The 20,408-nt window shown below is 43.8% G+C and overlaps 1 protein-coding gene and 1 pseudogene across 1 annotated transcript in view; both read left to right on the forward strand.

The window, feature by feature from the left end:
• Positions 1 to 20,408, forward strand: part of JAZF1 (JAZF zinc finger 1) — a 322,039-nt gene that overhangs the window by 40,076 nt on the left and 261,555 nt on the right. The window lies entirely within an intron of this gene.
• Positions 20,077 to 20,177, forward strand: LOC132017045 (U6 spliceosomal RNA; annotated as a pseudogene).

A 20,408-nucleotide genomic window follows, 5' to 3' on the forward strand; every position in this document is an offset into this window, starting at 1 on the left:
ACGCTGAGCTCCCTGAGCGCAGCTGCTGTCTTCATCCTTGCGTCCAGGGCCTACTCACACAGTGGGTCCTCAGCGAATACGTTGAATGAATGAACAACAGGAGGAGAGATTACTAAGTATTCCCTGGCTCTCTGGCAGGTGCAGGGCCGGGTGGGGGGAATGAGCCCTTGCTCACAATTTCTTTGGCCTCCTCTTTAAAAGGTTTGGCCACTTCAGGGGCAGGCCGATGGCCCTTCATGTCCTCAGATACTGACAAGGACACACAAAAGCAGTGTTTTGTGGCAGAACGTGAACCACGATGAGGTGTCCCTCTTGGCGGTGGGGAAATTTGCCTCTGATAGGGAAGCAAGAGTAGCAGGACAAGAGGTCGTCAGAGCTGGGCCATGGAGTAGTGACTCAGCCCTTCCATTTGAGATTTACTGGGACCTAATTAATCTGTCAGGTAACTACTGAACTAGTGAGTTAACTAGTCCACTAATTAGTTATTGATTAATCCGCTCACACTTGCGTGGCTTACCATTTGCAAACAGCCTTCATGTAGGTTATCTCCTTTGAGAACTCCTACTGACTCTGGGAGGTCTAGTGCAGGTACCTCTTCTTTATGGACATGGAGACTGAGGGCAGCTTTACAGAGCCCCGAGGGAGGGAGCCGGGTCTTCAGACTGCCAGTTCAGTCCCCCTTCCCTGTTCCCGAGTCCACAGTTCCCTTGGGGCCTGGCGGTCGTGGCAGGTGTCCACTCAGCCCAGCAGTGAGACCCAGGACCCTTTGGAGAAAACCGGAGACCAATATTCTTCAGAGACCAAGTCTGGATCGGAAGCCTGGTAGGATTTACAAATCAGGTCTCCTTGTTCTCTCTGAAAAGTGTCGCTAGTCTAATCTGAAAGCTTGTCATGCCTGTCAAAAGAAGCTAGCGACAGGTGAACGGTAAAGCATTCTGAGAATGAGAAGAAAGGGGTTTTTATTAGGGAGGGAAGGCATAGCAACTTAATAATTACTGTTGAAATAGTCACAGCAATGCTGAAGCTTCTCCATAATTTAATCTAACTTAATACTAACTGCCTCCTCCCTAGTGGCAATACATAAATTAATTAATAGTAGGTTGAATTTGAAGCTGTGCTTTTGTATTTAGGCCATTATTAACTTGTTCTCTCTGCCTTTCTGAGTTGGTTGGGTCTGTTCATTGAGTTGTAGAAATGAGAGTAGCTTCTGGCTCTATTTCCATTAGGATGTCTTACCAGCATCAGGATTTTGAAAATGTATGCTGTTCTATCTGTATTTTACTCTCTCCTTTTAATAAACACATAAGCCCTACAGAGAGGCTACACTGCTTGCTTTTATAACATGAACTAGGTATGGTTCTGGAATATGGATCTCCCCTCTTTTAGTTTTTCTTCTGAGAGGTGGTCGGTAGAGGAGAGCTGTTAAGACTGTGGACTCTGACTGAGATCACCTAGAACTGAGTTTCGACTCTACCACTTACCTACTCTTACCTACTATGTGGCCTTGGGCAAAGTGTGAAACCGGCCTGTGCCTCAGTCTCCCTATCAGGAGAATGGGTAATAATTGTATCCACCCTATAGCGTTGTTGTGACAATTAAGTGAATTGATACACATAAAGTTCTTACAAGACTGCTGAGTGCCTTCTGAGTACCCATAAATGTTAGCACTAGTAACAGTATCCCTGTGGGTCCTCAGCTGCTCTTCATTTCCAAGCATGGTATTCTCTTGTTTGTTACCAAGTTACTCCCAATTGCCAGATGGTCTAAAAGGATCCAGGTTGGCCATCCTGAGTTCCTGGCTCCAGTGCAGACACCACTCATGTGATAAGTACGGAGGAACAGCACTGGTGAAGAGGGGAAGGCGCCGTTCGGAAAGCATAGCCATCTGCATCCTGGGGCTGCACGAAGACATCGTTATGCATCATTTGTCTGAGAGCTGACCATTCACGGGTAGAAAAGGACTTGCAAGGAAGTATTACTGATGCTTGTGATTAATGCTCTAGAGGAGCTCAGAGTATTTCTGGTTTGCTGCAGATCAGCTTCCCCAAGTACGTTCTGCACTCTTGTACTGGAATGCGGCAGGTTTGTGGAGGGCGCCTGGTCGTAGGCCCTAGAGGGTACCAGTGACGTGGCGAGGTTTGGCTGCAGAGAAAATGCTGCATCTTAGTGTCAACTGGCCTCATGCCGCTAGCCCATTTTCCCCTACTTGTCTTAGGGCTGGAAGAGTGTTTTTCTCTCACGTCCCTTCCCTGTGTAAACCCCTCCTGCTGTCAGGAGCTGACAAGCCTGAGAGGCCACATAGCGCAGAGTGCGCTGCGGGCTTTGGAATGGGGTGTCCTGAGTTTCAGTCCCAGTCCCACTGCTTTGCTGAGTCGCTTAGCGCCAGCCACTGGCCTCCTCTGTGCCTTGGCTGCCTCACTGGTAGGATAGTTTCAGGACGCATCACGGGGTGCCTGGCTGGCTCAGCTGGAAAGAGTGTATGATCTCAGGGTTTGTGAGTTCGAGCCCCATGTTGGGTGTAGAGATAAAATAAAAATAAAATCTTTAAAAAAAAAAAAAAGATTCCCAGCTTCTAGGGTTGTTGGGCAGTTGGATGCTTTTGCACAGGGCCTGGCGTGGTGTCCGTAGGCAATGTGAGCTGGTCTGGCTTCACCTCCTCCAGACTGCTCGTGTGGAGGCCCATCCAGCTCTCCGGCTTGCCTACTCCATTCTCTCTGCTCCCTCGTGGTTTATTTCACGGTCGGGCACCTCTGGGAGGCCTTCCTGGCAGTCGCCCTGTCCTCCTCACCTGGCACACCCCTGCGCCTGAATAGTCGGTACTCATTACCGGGTCTGATCATGCCCTGTTTTCGCTGCTCCTCCTGCTGGTCTTCCCCCTGACTAGACTGCAGGTCCATGCAGACAAGGACTCTGACCTCACAAATTCTGCGCTAGGCAGATGTGGCTGCTGTGGGGTGGGTGCCTACTAAACACTGGTGGATCTCAGCTCTGCACTCACACCACAACTTGAGGGCCTTTTTAAGGCACCCAGCCTTCCCCACCTCCACTGAGGTGCTGTTCTGTCTCAATTCTGTCCTTGCTGGAGAACACAGGCCACATCTACATCCAGGTGTCTATATCCAGGTGATTTCTTTCTTTCTTTCTTTTTTTTTTCCTTCTCAAGGGCGGCTGACTTCCCATTTAAGAGATCACAAAGGGGCTCCTGGATGGCTCAGTCAGCTGGGTGTGCATCTTTTGTTCAAGTCGTGGTCTCATGTTCCTGGGATGGAGCCCCACAGCAGGCTCCCTGCTTGGTGGGGAGTCTACTTCTTCCTCTCCTTCTGACCTCCTCCCTACTCGTGCTCTCTATCTCTTTCTGTTTGTTAAATAAATAAATAAAATCCTTAACCCTTAAAAAAAAAAAAAGATCACAAGACCCAGAAAAAGTGTGGCATGGCGGATAAGGGCGTGGGTTTAGTTAGGAAAACCAAGTTTGAATCCCACTTCAACCGTGTATTCTTAGCGGTACGATTCAAATGAGTCCCTTAAACTGGCTGTGCCCCAGTTCCTTCACCTGTAAAATAAGCGTATACCTCTACACGGAGTTGGAAGGCTTCCATGAGAGAGTAGATGCAGACGGCCCAGCATAGTACCTGCCCATCGTGAGCCTTCAGTAATTAGTCCCGCTACATGGTCCTCGTTGTTATGATTTTGGCATAGCAGCGTTACAGACTGGCAGTGCTACCCATACATTTCGGACAAATGAGTATTTTTCCTGAGGTGAAACGGGGAGGATGGAAGAAAGGTATTTGTACAGTTGCCAGTCTCAGCAGCTTGCAGAAGCTTCATTACAGGGTGTTGCTTAAAAATCCGAGAGCCCGTGCGGTAGCTCGATACGGTGATGCAGGAAGAGGACTAGAGATGAAACTGTTGATAAGCTCCTTGTGCCTAGATACAGACATACAAACAGAATTTTATGTTGGTGCCACCTACTTAGCCAGAATACCGCCAACTTGTTTATAAGTGTTCTGTTCTCGGTGTTGCTGTAAATGTCATTTCACCTCAGCCTGGAAAGAGTTTTTTAAGAGGCATTTTGCAGTTCATGCTCTTCCCTCTTGATTGGACTTAAAATGTAACTGCTTCTTTTGAAGCTCTCTTTGGCCCTTCAAAACATCTCCTCGTCTTTCTCAAAACGCCGTCCCCAGATGTCCGCACATGGGGGGCGTTGATCAGATAAGGTTTTGGCAGAAAGTCCTGAGTAAAGTTATTTTGCTATAAATCCAAACCAGTTCTTATTACAATAGCCAAAGAACATGGAGTTATGAGCATGTGGCAGGGTGCTGTTTGCTCTGATAAGCAATTAAGTGACATAAGAACAATTGTAAACTTGTAACATGTAACAACCCCTCCATCTTAAAACAGTATATTTTGTACCACATGGTGAAAGCTCTGTCTCACATCTGCCTTTTAGTTCATGTTTGTAGTAGCAACACAGTTCTGTTGTTAAGTACATAGGCTGTTGAGAAGAAAGGGCGCTCTCGTTTGGGGGAACACCAACACTGGGACTAAAATTTTCCATGCTTCATTTTCACTCAAACCTGTGTCTCTGGGTGCATGCAATAATGTATGTACATGTACATGTGTGTATTTCAAACAGTCTGCATCTCTCCGGAGCAATTGGTGATGTTATTACATAAGGAAAATGGTCTCCCCTGCAGGCCCCCCTCTCCCCCTCCGCCGTCTTACCTAGTTATCACTTGGGAAAGTTCCTGCTTGCAGACGGGATCGCTCAGAGCTTGCTTGCTTCATTTTGAGTGATAGCAGGAGTGCCATCCATGCATTTGCTTGAGGTTTACTGAGTGCCTGTAATTTAAAAAGCACAATGCTGTGTTGAATTCTGGGTCCAGAAAGTAAGTTGCTGCTAGGTAAAGAAAAAAGGGAAAAAAGAACATTTCTGTTTTCTTTCTTGGGTCCTCCTGGCAGATTTTAAAAAGTAAACACAATTTGTACATTGTCATCTTCTCTCTTTATCTGTCTCTTTTTATCTAGGCAGCATGTGTTCTTATGACTCTTTAATTTTATCTCCCCATTATGGTACCCTTTCACTGCCGTACCCCTCTAGCACTTCAGTTTCTAGACTTTATTTTACCTTTCTTCCCCCTTTAACCACTTCTCATTCAAAACTCTCATTTCTTCAAGGCAGCCAGTTTGAGCTGGTGCTGAGAAAGCAGATCTGACTCTTGGTGTGAATAACTGATACAGTCTGGTCTGCTTATAAAATCATTTGCATTTTAAGAAGTATGAAGCCAAGTGAATTTCCTATTTTAGTAAATAAATGGTACACTAAAGAGGGGTAAACCATGTGAGAGGTTTGGAGGTTGATCTTTTTTGGACAAGGAAGCCCCAGCCTTTTTTCTTGGGAGTTTGCCTGTGTGGCTAAAGCAGTGTCTGCTTTTCATGGCTTCTTCCTTCCCTCCACTCAACAAATTCTGTCGAGTTCCATGGGTATCTTAAAAGATTCTTGCGCAGCATCTGCACAGAGGTCCATATCTGGGTATAGTGTGAAGGATCAGAGGCATGTTGGGGTTGAGGGTGGGAGAGAGTGGCTCTCTGGATTTATTAATTGCTGGTAAATTAAATACAAATTGAGAGCTAACTGTATTCAGGTATTTTATTTGGAAATTTTCACCTGCAGTTGGAGGATTAAAGAAATTGATTATGGTTGACCTTTCTTCCACATCTATGTTTCATTTCCCTATGTTTATGCATGTGGAGGCAGGGCAATTCTGAATAATGGTAATGATGAAGGGCCATCATTACACAGAATATCATTCTGTGCTCCTAATTAAAATTATGGCTAGAAATTGCTTCCTTATGTGTAGCTCAAATTGCATTTGCAATAATTTCACTTTATAACTTCGAGTTAATCCTCTTCTTACCACCCATAAGAATCTTTCCGCGTCCTTGAAGTTGACTCCTTTGAAAGCTTTAGGGGCAGTCTTGGTTTTCCCTAAGTAACGAGTATCCTCATCTTTGTTCCCACAAGTCTTCCAGCTTGTAAGCAAAATAGACTTTGCTCTCTTCTCTCCCATTGCACTGTTAATGAGTTCTGGTTCTGGAATACAACTTGATTTCATGTTGCGGTCAATAGTATAAATTAGCTGAGCCTTGCTGATCCTCTTTCTCCCTAATGAATTCATTGCTGATGATCTGTCAGGCCAAGACTGCCACATACTGTTTACCCTAATTAGTATTCTCTAATGGTAATCAAGTGACCAATAACTAACATGTTTTCAAAATGAACACTTAGTACATTCCATTCTATCAGTTTTAGCAGGAAAATTACATATAATGATATTCTCCTTGGGATTTCAACTAAGAAATGTTTTAGCCAAGAAACCTCTGATCATGGGGCCAGTATGATCAAAGAGTTTTTTCGTTTTAATCAGTATTTTATGTGGTCAGTCTCTGACCCGTATGTTCCAGGTGAGATTTTGAATACACTTAATTTGAAGGCTTGTGTATTTTATTTTTTTTTTTTAATTTCACCAGATTTCAAGAACTGCACCTAACAGTAGTAATAAACGGAGAGAACTGTGCTGTTGCTTTTACCACAAAGGAGGAGACAGTTTTGAGAAAGAATGCCCGTGGCCAAGTGACAGCCTAGTTTTCCAAGCCAGAGATTAGAAGAATCAGGCAATATTTGACTCTCTAAAAACACAGTAACAGAACTTGATGCAAATTGTAGGATGCGGCTGGGATCTGGGATAAGCTCTGCAGATTTGTGGTTGGTACTGAGGAATGCTGATTTCAGTCACTGTTGAATGAATAAAAGAATGTTGTGTCCAGAGCTCTGTCACTTTATGCAAAGAGCAGGTTGGAGGACAAATGTCTGTCCCTTTTGCTTGTTGTTTATAGGAAAAGAGATGATAATTATGATTTTGAGAGTATTTTAAAAATTTCTTATCTTCTACGGCATATTGCGATATTATTTGTGTGTGAAGAGAAGGTTGCGGTAAAATAAAAAACGATTTAGAAGGGGATTGTCAGTCTTGTGCCATATCCCTGACCTTGGGGAAATTTCATTGCCGACCTTCAGGTAGTTATTTGGATGAGTTTTTGTTGAAGTGTTGGGGCACCGTTTTGAGGGCCTTCTCTCCATAAATATAGAAGTTACCACCATGCAGCTCACTCATGGGGTACTTAGGGTTCCCAAGCTTTTGGAAACTAATGAGCAATGTTTAATGTCAGGCATAATTGGCTGAGAAACGGCTGTGATAGGTCAGGGCATCTTAGAATGTCATATGTGGCCATGTTAAAAACTCGCCAGAATCTCTGATGGGGGGTCTGAGAATCTTTGTTTCTAGAAGCTCCCCAGGTACTGGTGATGATAAACCTGTGGTGGGACCATGTCCTCACTCTCTAAGAACAGTTGTTTCTGAAGAATATATGACTTGGACTTTTCATGATTGTAGCAAGGGACCCTTCGGCTGATTTTCTTGTCAAGCATTTCTCAGGCCAAGTATTAAAAGGTTCAATTATTCTTCGTTCCTTGGCCTAACACATATAGATTTTGCATTCTGTCTAACCTCTTGCTGTGTTCAGGAGATTGAGACGTGTGGTAGTAGGCTAAGACATGGTGAGGGAGTACTGTTTCGGAAAGCTAGAGCCCAGCCTGACTCTGGTAACATTGGCATAGTACTTGAGAACTTCATTTGTATTACCCAACTTGGCCCTCAGAAAACCCTTGGGAAACCAATAACACAGATATTTAGGTGTTAGCATCCTCATTGTCTAGATGAGGAATAAGTTCCTGTGTCAACTAAGTGTTAAATCCACTGTGAGCTCTCTGTCACCAAGCATTGCAGGAGGGTGTAAATGTGAGCTAGCCATACAGACTCCCATTCTTTCTGCCCTGTTTGTAAAGCATGCAAGAATTTACCTTTCAAGTTATGGTGAGTGTATTCTGTGAAATGCACTCATGTTTTGGCCACTTCCTGGTTGAATAGAATTAAAGTTTATAGACTCTCAGGGCATGTTAAAAAAAAATGTATTTATTTTTTTGGATTACAATTTTGTTCCAGTAGAGCCTTTTGGTTCCTTTTGAATTTAATGAGAAAAATGTTGGTCTAATAAGTTTCATTAAAGTGAATACTTGTTGTGTTAATATATTATATATATATGTCTAGAGGCCTTTAAGTAATGTGTACACATTCATTAAAATGAACTAAGGAGCTAATAAAAGTTACTAATAAACTCTGTTAATGCTAAATCACTTAAATAAAAGCAATAATGAGATTTCTAGCATACTTATCTAAATGACACAAATATTTGTATTTATGTGTTCATTATGCATATTTATGTACTGGCCACATAGAATTTTAGTTCCTCGATTATTCTAAAAAAACTCTTAACCAATAGAGTTAATATTTAGACATTCTGTCATTTTGTATCTAAAAGAATCAGAGTGGTCAAAAGATGTCGACAATGTTGTTAGATGTAAAAACTACATATACTAATAACTACATATACTAATTGTATTTTTTAAAAAAAGAGACATAAAATTGTGAGAGAGAGAGAGAGAAAATTAAGTTATCTGGAAGAATATTAATACACCAAGTTAACTCAAAGGTAAGGTTATGGGTATTTTTGCTTTTTTCCTTTTGCTTTTTAAATCTTTTTTTACAATGAATGTGAATAACTTATAATCAGAAAAAAGTTACTTATTAAAAAGTTACCTTAATAATAAATACATGCAAACTTTTTCTCAACTCAAACCTTTTCTCAACTACGGTTTTCCAACATTAGCACACATAGGAGAAAAGGAACTGGTAGTTCTTTTGCTCAAGGACTGTTTAATTTTCCTAAACAAAACAAAAACAAAACCAAAAAAACCCTCTCTCAATCCTCTTATTAATACCCTTTGAAAATTGGAGAAGTTATCATGTCAGTAATTTTTTAGACATTTATTTATTTTCATTTTTTAAAGAAGATTTTATTTATTTATTTGACAGAGAGAGAGAGAGAGAGATCACAAGTAGGCAGAGAGGCAGGCAGAGAGAGAGGGGGAAGCAGGCTCCCTGCTGAGCAGAGAGCCCTATGCAGGGCTCCATCCCAGGACCCTGGGATCATCACCTGAGCCGAAGACAGAGGCTTTAACCCACTGAGCCACCCAGGCGCCCCTAGACATTTATTTTTTTAAAGATTTATTTATTTTAGAGAGCAGGGGTTGGGGGGAGGAGGAGAGAGAGAGGAAGAGACAAAACCTCAAGCTGACTCCCTACTGAGCACAGAGTCTGATAGGGGGCTTGATCTCAGGAGCCAGATATTTAGGTGTTTATGACCTGAACTGAAACCAAGAGTAGGACGCTCAACCGAGTGAGCCACTCAGGGGCCCCCCATGTCAGTAATTCAAATACAGATCCCTGCCTCAAAATCACCTGGGCATGCTTATTCAAAAGGCAGGATGGGGGACCCCAACTTGAATAAATCATAATGTCTAGTAATGGGGCTGGAAGTCTGCATTTTTATCAGGCATCACAAGTGATTCTGATGCACATTTAACTTTGAGATAGATTTACCCTTCTGGTTGTAGGTTTCCTCACGTAGATTTATCTTATAGTGATGAAAGCATCTTCTAAATTATTTTTTCATCATCAGTGTGTTTGATGAATGTTTGCTGTGTTTGTCAGAAGCGCTAAAAGGGTCGAATATTCTCGCTAAAACACAAGAACAAGAGGGAGTCATCCATTCAGCAAGGGCTTTTGGAGTGTTTGCAGTGAGTCCTCTTGTTAGACCCTCCGTCCTCTCAGGGAGGTCCTTTTGTCAGGACAGAACCTTGATGGTGTAGGAATGGGTCCTGGAAGGGAGATAAGCAGTAGATCTGTCCTCCAAGCTTCTCTCAAAAGGCCACACCAACCTCGAATTTCCTAAGTAATAACTAACTTTCTTTTTTTCATATCTTTCTTTGCCAGAAAAGTCCATTATCTTAAGAAATCAGTAATTCAGCATCTTGTGTTCTGAGTGGTACATTCTTTGGAAAAAGTTACTGCATCAGGAATTCACACAATTAGTGTGTTTATTTTGAACGCGTGCCATGTGCTGAAGGTATAGTGTGGCTCTATCCTTGGTTTCCTGTCGACTGAAATAATTTGCAGCAAGATGGTGTTGAGCAGAAACTCAGAGACACCGTCTTGCTGAATGGGCCTCGGAAACTGGCTCTCAAATTGAGTATGCATAGAATCACCTGGAGGGCTTGCTGAAACGGATTTCTGGGCCCACTGCCAGGGTTGGTAATTCAGTAAGTTTGGGGCTGGACCTGTGAACATGCATTCTAATAAGGGCCCAGACCATGCTAATGCGGCTCCAAGAACCATGGGCCTCAAAGAAACTTCTCAGAAAGTTCTTCCAGTTCTTCCCAGGACTATGGTCACATGTACAACCTGTTTGATCTGCAGCTCAGAATTTATTTGAGTGTATTGGTCTCCTCATCTGTGATTACAAGCTGCCTAGAGAGGCCTGTTCCCCTTCTAATTGAGTGGTGGGCCACATTTTCCTTTGTTTTTGACATTCAGTTTGATGAACGAGTTTGGCAGTTTTTCTTTCCCTTTCTAGACTCCAGGCTAAATGAAGTACTAGCGCTATTTCTTATTAAGGCTTCACATGAATGAAGGCAAGACTGGTAAAATGTCTGTATCATACAGACCCGTGTGGCATGTCCTCTGACACCATTCCCAAAGCAGGTCTATATCAGTCAGCTGGACCCCATCCACCTTCCATCGGTTCCTCTTGGGCTTCTATTAGCTCAAACCAAGCCCTTAGCCTACCCCACTCCCCGGTAAACTACACGAAGCTTTCACAAGTTTCTCTTAAGGTTATTTGCATTTAGTACTAGCTCTTAAAGCCTTCAAAGACTTAAGGCGTGACGTATAAGGCCAAAGGGTGATGTGTTGGAAGAAGAATCTGTCTGCCCCTTGGCCTGATACTCATGAGGTTAGTCTGAGGATCCTAGGCTTGGTATGGAGCTGTCTGTGTAATCTGTCAGTTTTCCTTATGAGCAAGTTTTGGAACTTCTTGGAATATATATCCTGAGCTTCTGGCCACTGTCTGGCATATCCTGGAGTCTTGACTAGAGTCAAGTCTCTGGCCTTTGAAGGCTTGCAAGCCTAAGAAGGCTTTGGCCAGAAAAACCTACCGCACTTCCTCTAGGCACATCAGCTCATGATTGTACTTTCTGGTTGGCTCAGAAATGTCTCAGTGGTCCGGAGAGCACTGAGACTTGACCTGGAGAGGAAGGGACCTTTAGGGTTCCGTGGGATAGACCCCTCCTTTTTCCCCCTGCCTATAGCTGACTTACACTCCATCTTTTGGTCCTGAAGTATACTCCTAAGGTCGACCTGGAGATGGTAGTAGCATCCCTGAAATACTGTAAGGCAGGGGCTTAGGGATGCGATCTTGCTGGAAGGTGGTCTAGGAACTTAACTCAAAACTGTGCTTGTCACAGCGCACGCGCGCGCGCGCACACACACACACACACACACACACACACACACACTCCCTCTCTTTCTGTTCCTTGTCATTAACCACCCTGGGCTTGTTGTTCCAAGCTCATTTTTGCCCCAGGGTGCAGGCACGTTTTCCCCCTCCTGGGCCTGGGTTCTTCCTGTTCTTCTGAATTTGTGCAGAAGGCCCTGTGAGGCCTTCTATGCAGTGGTCCACTGAGCCCCTCCCTTTCCCCCTCCTTCCTCCCCTCCGTAGGCTACTTTTTTTCTTCCCTACTTTTTTTTTTTATCATTACCTGAAACTTTATTGTTTATGTGTTTCTTGATTTATTTGTCTCTCCCCGGCACTAAGATGCATGAAGATAGGGTTTTTTTTTTCCTTACTCACTGCTGTCTCTCCAGCACATAGATCATTGCCTGACAGATTATAATTATGCAATAAATATTTGTTGCATGAATAAGTGAAAGCATGGCAAGCACATTGCTTTAGCTTGAAGTGGTGTGTTATTAAGGGGGCTTTGGAGCCTGGCGGTGGTCATGATGGGGCTACACACTTTCGGCCCCTATGGAGGCACCCCTTCTTCGTTCCTATTGCCCGTGGAATGTGGTTGTTCCCAAACAGCTCTTGGAGAGTGGAACGGGGCTGAAGTAAAAATGAGGAGTGCCTTAGTTGGCAGTTTTGAAGGGAATTTGGCTGTTGAGGCTCTGTTGGAGTCATCTAAAGATCTATATGTGCAAACCCAACCTTGGTCTTGGGTAGGCAGGCCTTTGCATCATCTGAGTGGACTATAAACTGAGAGCATCACCCACCCATCACTCCGCAGCGTGAGCAGTCACTGCCCTGCCATTCAGCAAGGCCCAGCAGTGTTACTTCGTTTGTCCTCTCTGAGGCAGCGGTGGCCTGAGGGTGCCGGTAAGGTGAGAGAGCAGGTAAGGGAGATGGTGTCCCAAGCAGCTTCCAGCCCTTCCCAAAGGTAGACCCTCAGCTCTGGTGCCTCGAACAACAGTGATGTTAATCAGGGGAATTCTTTTTGGTATCAGCATTGTCAACATTTACAGTCTCTCTACACATTGGATTTGCATCTGAAAAGACCAACTATAATCAACATTTAAGGGATAGCACTCATATTTGCATATGATTGAGCAGACATGTTAAGTAATTTTAGCCTGGCTGTTGCTAGGAAACCAATTAATAATGCTCTACATTTCATTAAAAACTGGGTTCTCTCTTGGCTTTCGTTTAACTTCACCATTCAGCTGCTTGTGCTGCAGGTTTTTCTCTCTCAGTAAATTGTGACAGATAAATTATCGTTTTACTAAATTTATTTCTGTGATTACAGTTCTTAGTCATATCTGTCAATACAACTTCAAAGCTTTTTTTTTTTTTTTTAAATACTGGGGGGGAGCTGAATTTTAACTGTAATCATTTTTTCTTTTATAAGACGATGGGGACTTAAATCATATTTTCATGCCAGCCTCACAAATTGTGGGTTAACAACAACAACAAAAATTAAAGCAATCGTCCCTGTTCCCTGATTGCACCTTTGCAGTGTGGTGACTAATAATTAGAATATTAGTCACTATTCAGAAAGTGACAGACAACTGATGAAGCATTCAGCTGCATTTTGTTTCTTTTTGTTTTTCAATGGTTTGTGGGCTAGGCCAGGTTCTGTCCTGTATGCAGTGAAATTAAAATTTTCATGACTTTATTTTACATAATAGACTCCTGCTCTTACAAGGAGAAAATACATTTTTAGGTACTGTAAGTGCTTCTTTGAACCAATCAGCTGGGCAGGTGTATTTAAATTGTGATGACGTTTTGCAGTTTAGCATTTTGTAGTATTGATCTGGTCAAAATGCTCATTAAAAAGCAAAATTAGTACCTATTCACATGTGTTTCACAGTATTTCACTCGCTTTATCTGGGTGATGCATACAAATGCATCTGGTTCTTCAACTTAGCTAAATGGTGATCTTGCCCATTTTCTAAGTGCTAAGTACAGCAAATGAGGATACCACTTTGATCTTTTGGATCTGAAGGTCTAGTGCAGAAGAGGCTGTGGAATTTGAAAGCGGATAGCCTTGGAGTCCAAATACAGCTCTGCCTCTGTGACTCTGCCTCAGTGCCCTCATTTGTCAAATGAAGAAGGAAGAACAGCAGTTGGGAGCTGAGAACACAGGGATTGCAAAGGGTGGGCTGGGAAGTGGATACTTGGCAAACTTTCCTTCCCTTTGTCTCCAGAATCGCTGGGGCAGTATATTGGTTAGCTAGGGCTGCAGCGGTAACATGTACCACTGCCTGGTTGGCTTCGTCAGTGGAAATGGAGGCTACATGTACTTGATTAAGGTGTGGGCAGGGTTGGTTTCCCCTGCGGCCTCTCACCAGGAGGGGCAGGTGGCTACCTGCTTTTTCTTCTGTGTGTGTCTGGGTCCCAGTCTCCTCTTCTGAGATAAGGTCACTGTTGGATAACAGCCCACCCTAAGGGCCTCATTTAACATAATTAACCTCTTGGAAAGGCCCTGTCTCTAAATGTCATCACATTCTGAGGTACTGGGGGTTAGGGCTTCAACAAACGAATTTGTGGGGGGGAGGTTGCGGCACAGTTCAGCCCATAACAGCCACTAACCAAGAAGCTGCACAGGGCATGCTGCTGTCTCCATTCGCTCAGTTTGGGTCCTACTCAGTGGTGAAAACAGCTGAGACTTCAGCTGCAAAGGAGTCAGGAAGTGAGGTTCTTAGGTTATGACTTTCTGTTTAGGTCAGAGTTGATCAGAAACATTCAATAATACTTTAAGCCCCCACCCTTTTATTTTTGGTTCTCATTTCAACCTTTTTGGATATAGTCGCCATTGTCTTCTTCTTCTTCTTTTAAGTGTAAGCTATACATCCAACATGTGGCTTGAACTCACAACCCTGAGTTCAATAGTCACTTACTCTACCAGCTGAGCCAGCCAGTGTCCCCTTTCTTAGGTATATTCTGAGGTCAGTTTCCATCACCTTAGTATACATGAGCATCTTCAGCCTTTAGGATCTCAAGATCTTTATTTTTACCCTCTGTTGTTTCTAAATGGGATATTATAGGGTGTCGGTGATAGGGCTAAATGTCCACTTAAAAAAGACATTGTAGAAAAGTATTGGTTCTGGGGCAGTGGCCCCCATTATTTGGCTGGCAGGGGCAAGGTTTTGGGGTCAGGACACAAACGAGCGATTGAATTCAGTGACCCAAACACTGTAGAGAAGGTCCCTCATTCATTCAGCCAATACTCTGCCTACTGTGTGCCCCTGGGCTAGTCCCTATGTTCACAGTGAGAAACGAAAATAGTCCTGGTCCCTGGTCCCTGCTTTTATGGAGCTTATAGTCTAGTGAGGAGGTAGACTTTTTTTTTTTTTTTTTTTTTTTTTTTAAGATTTTATTAGTTTATTTGACAAAGAGAGAGATCATAAGTAGGCAGAGAGGCAGGTGGCGGGGGGGAAAGCAGGCTCCCCATTGAGCAGAGAGCACGATGCGGGACTCGATCCCAGGACCTTGAGCCCCTGAGCAGAGAGCCCATGTGGGGCTCGGTCCCAGGACCCTGAGATCATGACCTGAGCCGCAGGCAGAGGCTTAGCCCACTGAGCCACCCAGGTGCCCTGTGAGGAGATGGACTTTAATAAATAATATCACTATATCACCGTTCTAACAGGACAGCTCTGATAAGCGCAGGGACGGAAAGGCCTGTGAGACTATGAGGTGAATAATGGTGGCGCTCAGAGATGCATTTCCTGGTTCAGCTAAGATCTGAAGGCTGGAGAGGCTTACTTTGATAAAGGGAGGGAAGCAGTAGAGGCTGTGGCGCTGGGGTCAGTCATGAGTTGGAATATGGGCAGGAACGTCAACATCACAGAGATCATGTGCAAAGTCCCTGAGGCAGAAAGGGACTTAATGTAGAAGGCAGAAAGTGAGAAAAGGGCAGTATAGCTAGAGGAGAGAGTAAAGGAAGGTGTGGGAGATGTAGCTGGGAAGTTTTCTAGGAAGACTGGAGGAACTGGGAAAGGCTTCCCAGGGAAGGGACATCTATATTTTTCTGTATAAAGATAGTGGAATTCTTCTGGTAGAGAAGAAGGAGAGATATTTTTAGATAGAATATCACTAACTTGGTATGTTTAGTATGGCTTGAATGTCACTTACATGAAGGAGCCCCATCATTCCAGTTAATGGAAGGTTGTACTTTAGCGGGTTCAGGCTAACTAGGATGTTCAATTTTGAGATGTATCTGCCTCCATCTATGCAGGGACTCATTAAATAGTGAATGAGGGAGTGAATGAATGAATGAATGAATGCTGTGTTACTGAGTGGGTGGTGTTGGTGGCTGGTGCACGAGGGTTGAGATAACCTTAGAGGCAGTGATTCACTGGTGTTTCATCTGCTCGGGTCCGTGGCTAAAGAAGGCTGTCTGCACTGACATGCCAGGCCCCTGGCCTCTGTCCCCTCCTCGTCTGCGAGACCTAGGAGGATTCCTTAAAGACTGACCACTAGCCCAGCATCACTCTAGTTGCTGACCCCAGCTTGAGGTAGGGGAGACCAGAAAGAGTCCCAGCCCATGGTCTGGGTCGCTGACCTGGGTCTGGGTGGCTAAGTCTGGGTCAGTAAGTTTCAGATAATCACAGAAGCTGGGCTGCAGAGCACTTTCCAGACATGGTGGCCAGTCCAAGCTGCATGGAAGATGTCCTGAGTGCTGTGGGAGGAGGCGAGGAAAAGCTGCACCAGGAGAGAGGGGAGGGGGCATGTGAGAGACAACTCAGCAACTCTGTCTCTGACATCTAAGGGATGGCCTGTGGTCTGGGTTTGGGCATGAATCCGTGTTTCTCTCCCCCAAAGAAGTTAAAATCTGAAGAAGATTCTGGAGCTTAGAACATTTTTTTTTTCTGCTTTTAACAATTCATATACTTAGAGAGAAACAAACAAGGCTACTTTCTAGCTGCTGTTAGGTGAGAAGTTTCTGTATTTTGAAGGTTTTCATAAATGTAAGGAATATTCTTTGATCTTGAAAGCCAGAAAGCCAGGATTTTCTTCCCTCCAAACTATCCTTCCAGGTACAGAGTGAACCTGAACGAGAACTTGTAGTGGCCTCCAAGGTTATGGGATTTGGCTATACCAGAAGACCATGACATTGAGGGATTATTATACATTGAGGCCACAGATTTACTTGTGAATAATGGAATAGCTGCTTAAAACAACATATGAAGGGCAATTACCTCCAGTCTAATTTGATGAACATGGGCGTCACAATCTGTGGCCAATTAAGTACTATCCATCCTTCTGGGCCCCCCAGAGAATCAGACAAACATGAGCCACTCTTATCTGCATTGACCACATGTATATTGGCTGCTTCTGTTAAATTTAACTTTTTCCAGCTCAAGCAAAGGGCAGACTGGCTTTTCATTTGTAGAAGATTCAGGAAACATTACTGAGCACCATTGCCATTTCAGTAGGAGTGGGAAGAAAGGATCACACATGCCTCTTTGAATTCTGTATGAATAGTGTGGAGAGAATGACCTGAAGATAGGGGATAGGAATGGGGGCTCGTGCTAAAGATCCTGGCATTCCTGCATCATGCTACAAAATCTCAATCTTTTGTAGATGACATCTGGACTCCGCTATCCTGTTCTAAATTGTACTTCTCACAGGGCTGTGCTGATTTTGCCCTTGTAGGTAACTTTTAATTACGGCTCCATTAACCTCTACCTGTGTGCTCCTCCTGGTACCAGCGCTCTCCCTTCAAGAGCTCTCTGGCTCCCAGCAGGGACAGCTCCCTGACCAGGACGGAAGGTCAAGCGTTGATATGGTAGGCTAAAGGAAGCCCTGGGGCAGAGAGGGAGAGCAGTCTAGAGTCTGGAAAACCTAGGGTCTCCTTGTTTAGCATCACCGAGATCTCCAGCTAACCACGGGCAGTAGACTGTTGGAAAGAGGGCAACCATGTAGAACTAGGCATTTCCACCAAGCTGAAGGGCGTTAGGGCTCTGCTAGGCAGTAGCTCTCAGCAAGTTGTCAGACAGTGTGGGAGCACATGCGTGGATCCCAGGAGGAGAGAATTGCATGCAAGCGATAGTGCAGCCATCTTCCTCCGTCCCTAGGGACAAAGAAAAGGATGTCTGCCAGTCTGCAATTAGTATTTATTCACTTTTTTTTTTTTTTAAAGCACTTGATACTATGATGTAACCTCCCTAAGCCTCAACTTTCTCAAGCAGCAGGATGGGTTTGAGGAACCAGTGTCAAACATTTCCTTTGGCAGTAGTGTTCTGTGATTATGGAAATCCTACCAAGTGCAAAGAAGAGAACAGGTATCTGGTCTTCAGAGACCTCTGTAGTAATTAGGGAGATCCATGAAACCCATGAAAAGACCCCCCACACACACACCCAGAAGCACTGTACAAGATAAAGGTGTCACGAGAAGGACTGGTGGTCCCTGCTGTGGGCGTCATTGCCTAAGAAAGTCTTTATTTAAGACTTTTATTTTATTTATTTTATTTTATTTTTTTATTTTATTTTATTTTTTATTTATTTAAGACCATTAAGATGGTGTGGGTTGAGTATTTTGGGGTGGGCAGGGATTAGGGGGCAGGGAAGGGGGAAGGTTTTCAGAGCAGAAAGGTGAAAGGAGATCAGATTGGGACATAGGGAAAAGGCTGCATGTGTCTTGCTCAATACTGGATCCAATAGGTAGTAGGGTTCTTTAAGGTATCATTGAACATCATTATACCAGAATGTAACTTCTGGTATAGATTTATTTATAGATAATGTTTATAATTATCTAGAGGACGAATGGGGTGAAGGGCTAGAAAAAATAGGTTAAGATAAGATTATGTAGCAATTTTGTCTGTTCAGTGATATATGTCCCTAATGCCTAGAATCATGTGTGGCCAAAAGGGGGACTCACTCAGTATTTGTCAAATGAATAAAACAATCAGTGATATGGTTTCACAGAAGTAATGGGGAACACTGGAAGTTTTGGTACCATTTAGGAAAGGTACATGCGATTGTAGATCATGTGTAAGGGGAGAAGGTGAGGAAAGAAGGAAATCATTGAGGTGTGAGGAGAGGTTGAAGTAGGCACAGGGTCCTGGTCGTAAGGATGGTCTGAAGTTGGAAACAAATGGGAAGCCAGGATGGGGGATATCACAGGGAAAGACTCTGTGTGTGGCTTTTGTAGGGCGTAGAGAGAGTTAGAAGATGCCTAAGGTATAAGGTGCTGTGAAGGAGTTCAAGTAAGTTGGAAAATAATATTCTTGATGGAGATAATAAGATAGTTTTGTTGGAGGGCAGGGGCAGTAGGCATTCGTGGTTAGTTTTAGGTTCTTAGGTATGATCCGGGGGTGAATTGCCTTCATTAGGAATTTGCAGATTAAAAGGAGGTTGAAATTCAAGAGCGTCATTTCAGGGCCAGGGATCAGGTTTGTGAGTCTTTCTCCCGAGTCTACGGGCTAATGTGGGAAGCAGCAGCTTTGAAGGGTGGGAGGTGTCGGGAGACAGGGGGGTGTCGGGAGACAGGGAGGCCTCGTCCGAAGGAGCTCTTTGTTCACAGAGCTCTTGGCTTCCACTTCAGCTCTGTTTCTTTTAGAAGCATCACCGAGGTTGGGGCTCCTGGGTGGTGCAGGAGGTTAAATGCCCCATTCTTGGTTTTAGCTCAGGTCATGATCTCAAGGTTGTGGGATAGAGCACCATGTCAGGCTCTGTGTTTAGCGCAGAGTCTGCTTAAGATTCTCTTTCCCTCTCTCTAACTGCCCCGACCCCACCTGTTGACTCTCTTTCTGTCTCAAATAAATAAATCTTTAAAAAAAAAAAAAAAAAAAAGAGGGGGGGTACCTGGGTGGCTCAGTCCGTTAAGTGTCTGCCTTCGGTTCAGGTCATGATGTCAGAGTCCTGGGATCCAGCCTTGCATCAGGCCTGCTCGGTGGGGAGTCTCCCCCTCCCTCTGCCTGCCATGCTGCCTGTCTGTGCACTCTCTCTCTCTCTCTCTCTGTCTCTTTTGAATAAATAAATAAAATCTAAAAAAAAAAAAAAAAGAAGAAGAAGAAGAAGAAGAAACACCACAGAGGTCTCAGAAGTTATGCTTTGGTCCTTTTGGGGGGAGCTTTTCTTCCATAGGACCTCCCTGACCCACTGCCCCAGCATTTCCTTTATTTCTGATGTAGGACCATTTTGTTGTTGTCTTTATTTTTCTGGTATTATTATCCCCTGTGTAAGATTTTATAATTTATCTCTAGTACATGAGCATCCCCTATAGGAACTGATCCCTTTGCTATTCTTGAACGATATGCTACTTATAGTATTGTGTATGTGCATGTGTGTGCAGATGTGTAAATCTCTTGGAAACTGAACTCTGATAACGGATTTTACAGCCTCAAGTGGCAGGGAAATAATGTGGAGTGTGCATTGATTGGATAAAACTTGAAGGATGCTGATCTGCATGATAGGAGTGAATATTGGAGTAGAAGAGCATTTACCATATACTATACTTTTCTCCTTTTTACTGTAAAAATTCCAGTTTACTGGAAACTTTTGAAGAGAAATAATTGGGAATGTTAAGTCCTTGTTAAAGAATATTATTTCTCAATTTCGTTTTGGCAGCACATATACTGAAATTGGAACGTTACAGAGAACATGACATGGCCCTGTGCAGGGATGACAGGCAGATTTGTGAAGCGTTCCATATTTTAATTTTTAAAAGATTTTATTTAGTCATTTGACAGAGTACAAGCAGAGGGAGAGGGAGCTCAATCTTAGATGTGGGGCTCAATCCCAGGATCATGACCAGGGCCAAAGGCAGACAACTTAACTGACTCAGCCACCCAGGTGCCCCTGTTTCTATTTACCTTTATGAAAATGCAAAAAAAAAAAAAAAAAAAAAAAAAAAAACCCTCTTTTTTTTTCCAGGGGGGGGGGGGGGG

The sequence above is a fragment of the Mustela nigripes genome, chromosome 4 (genome assembly GCF_022355385.1).
Source record: "Mustela nigripes isolate SB6536 chromosome 4, MUSNIG.SB6536, whole genome shotgun sequence".
Taxonomy (NCBI): Eukaryota; Metazoa; Chordata; class Mammalia; order Carnivora; family Mustelidae; genus Mustela; species Mustela nigripes.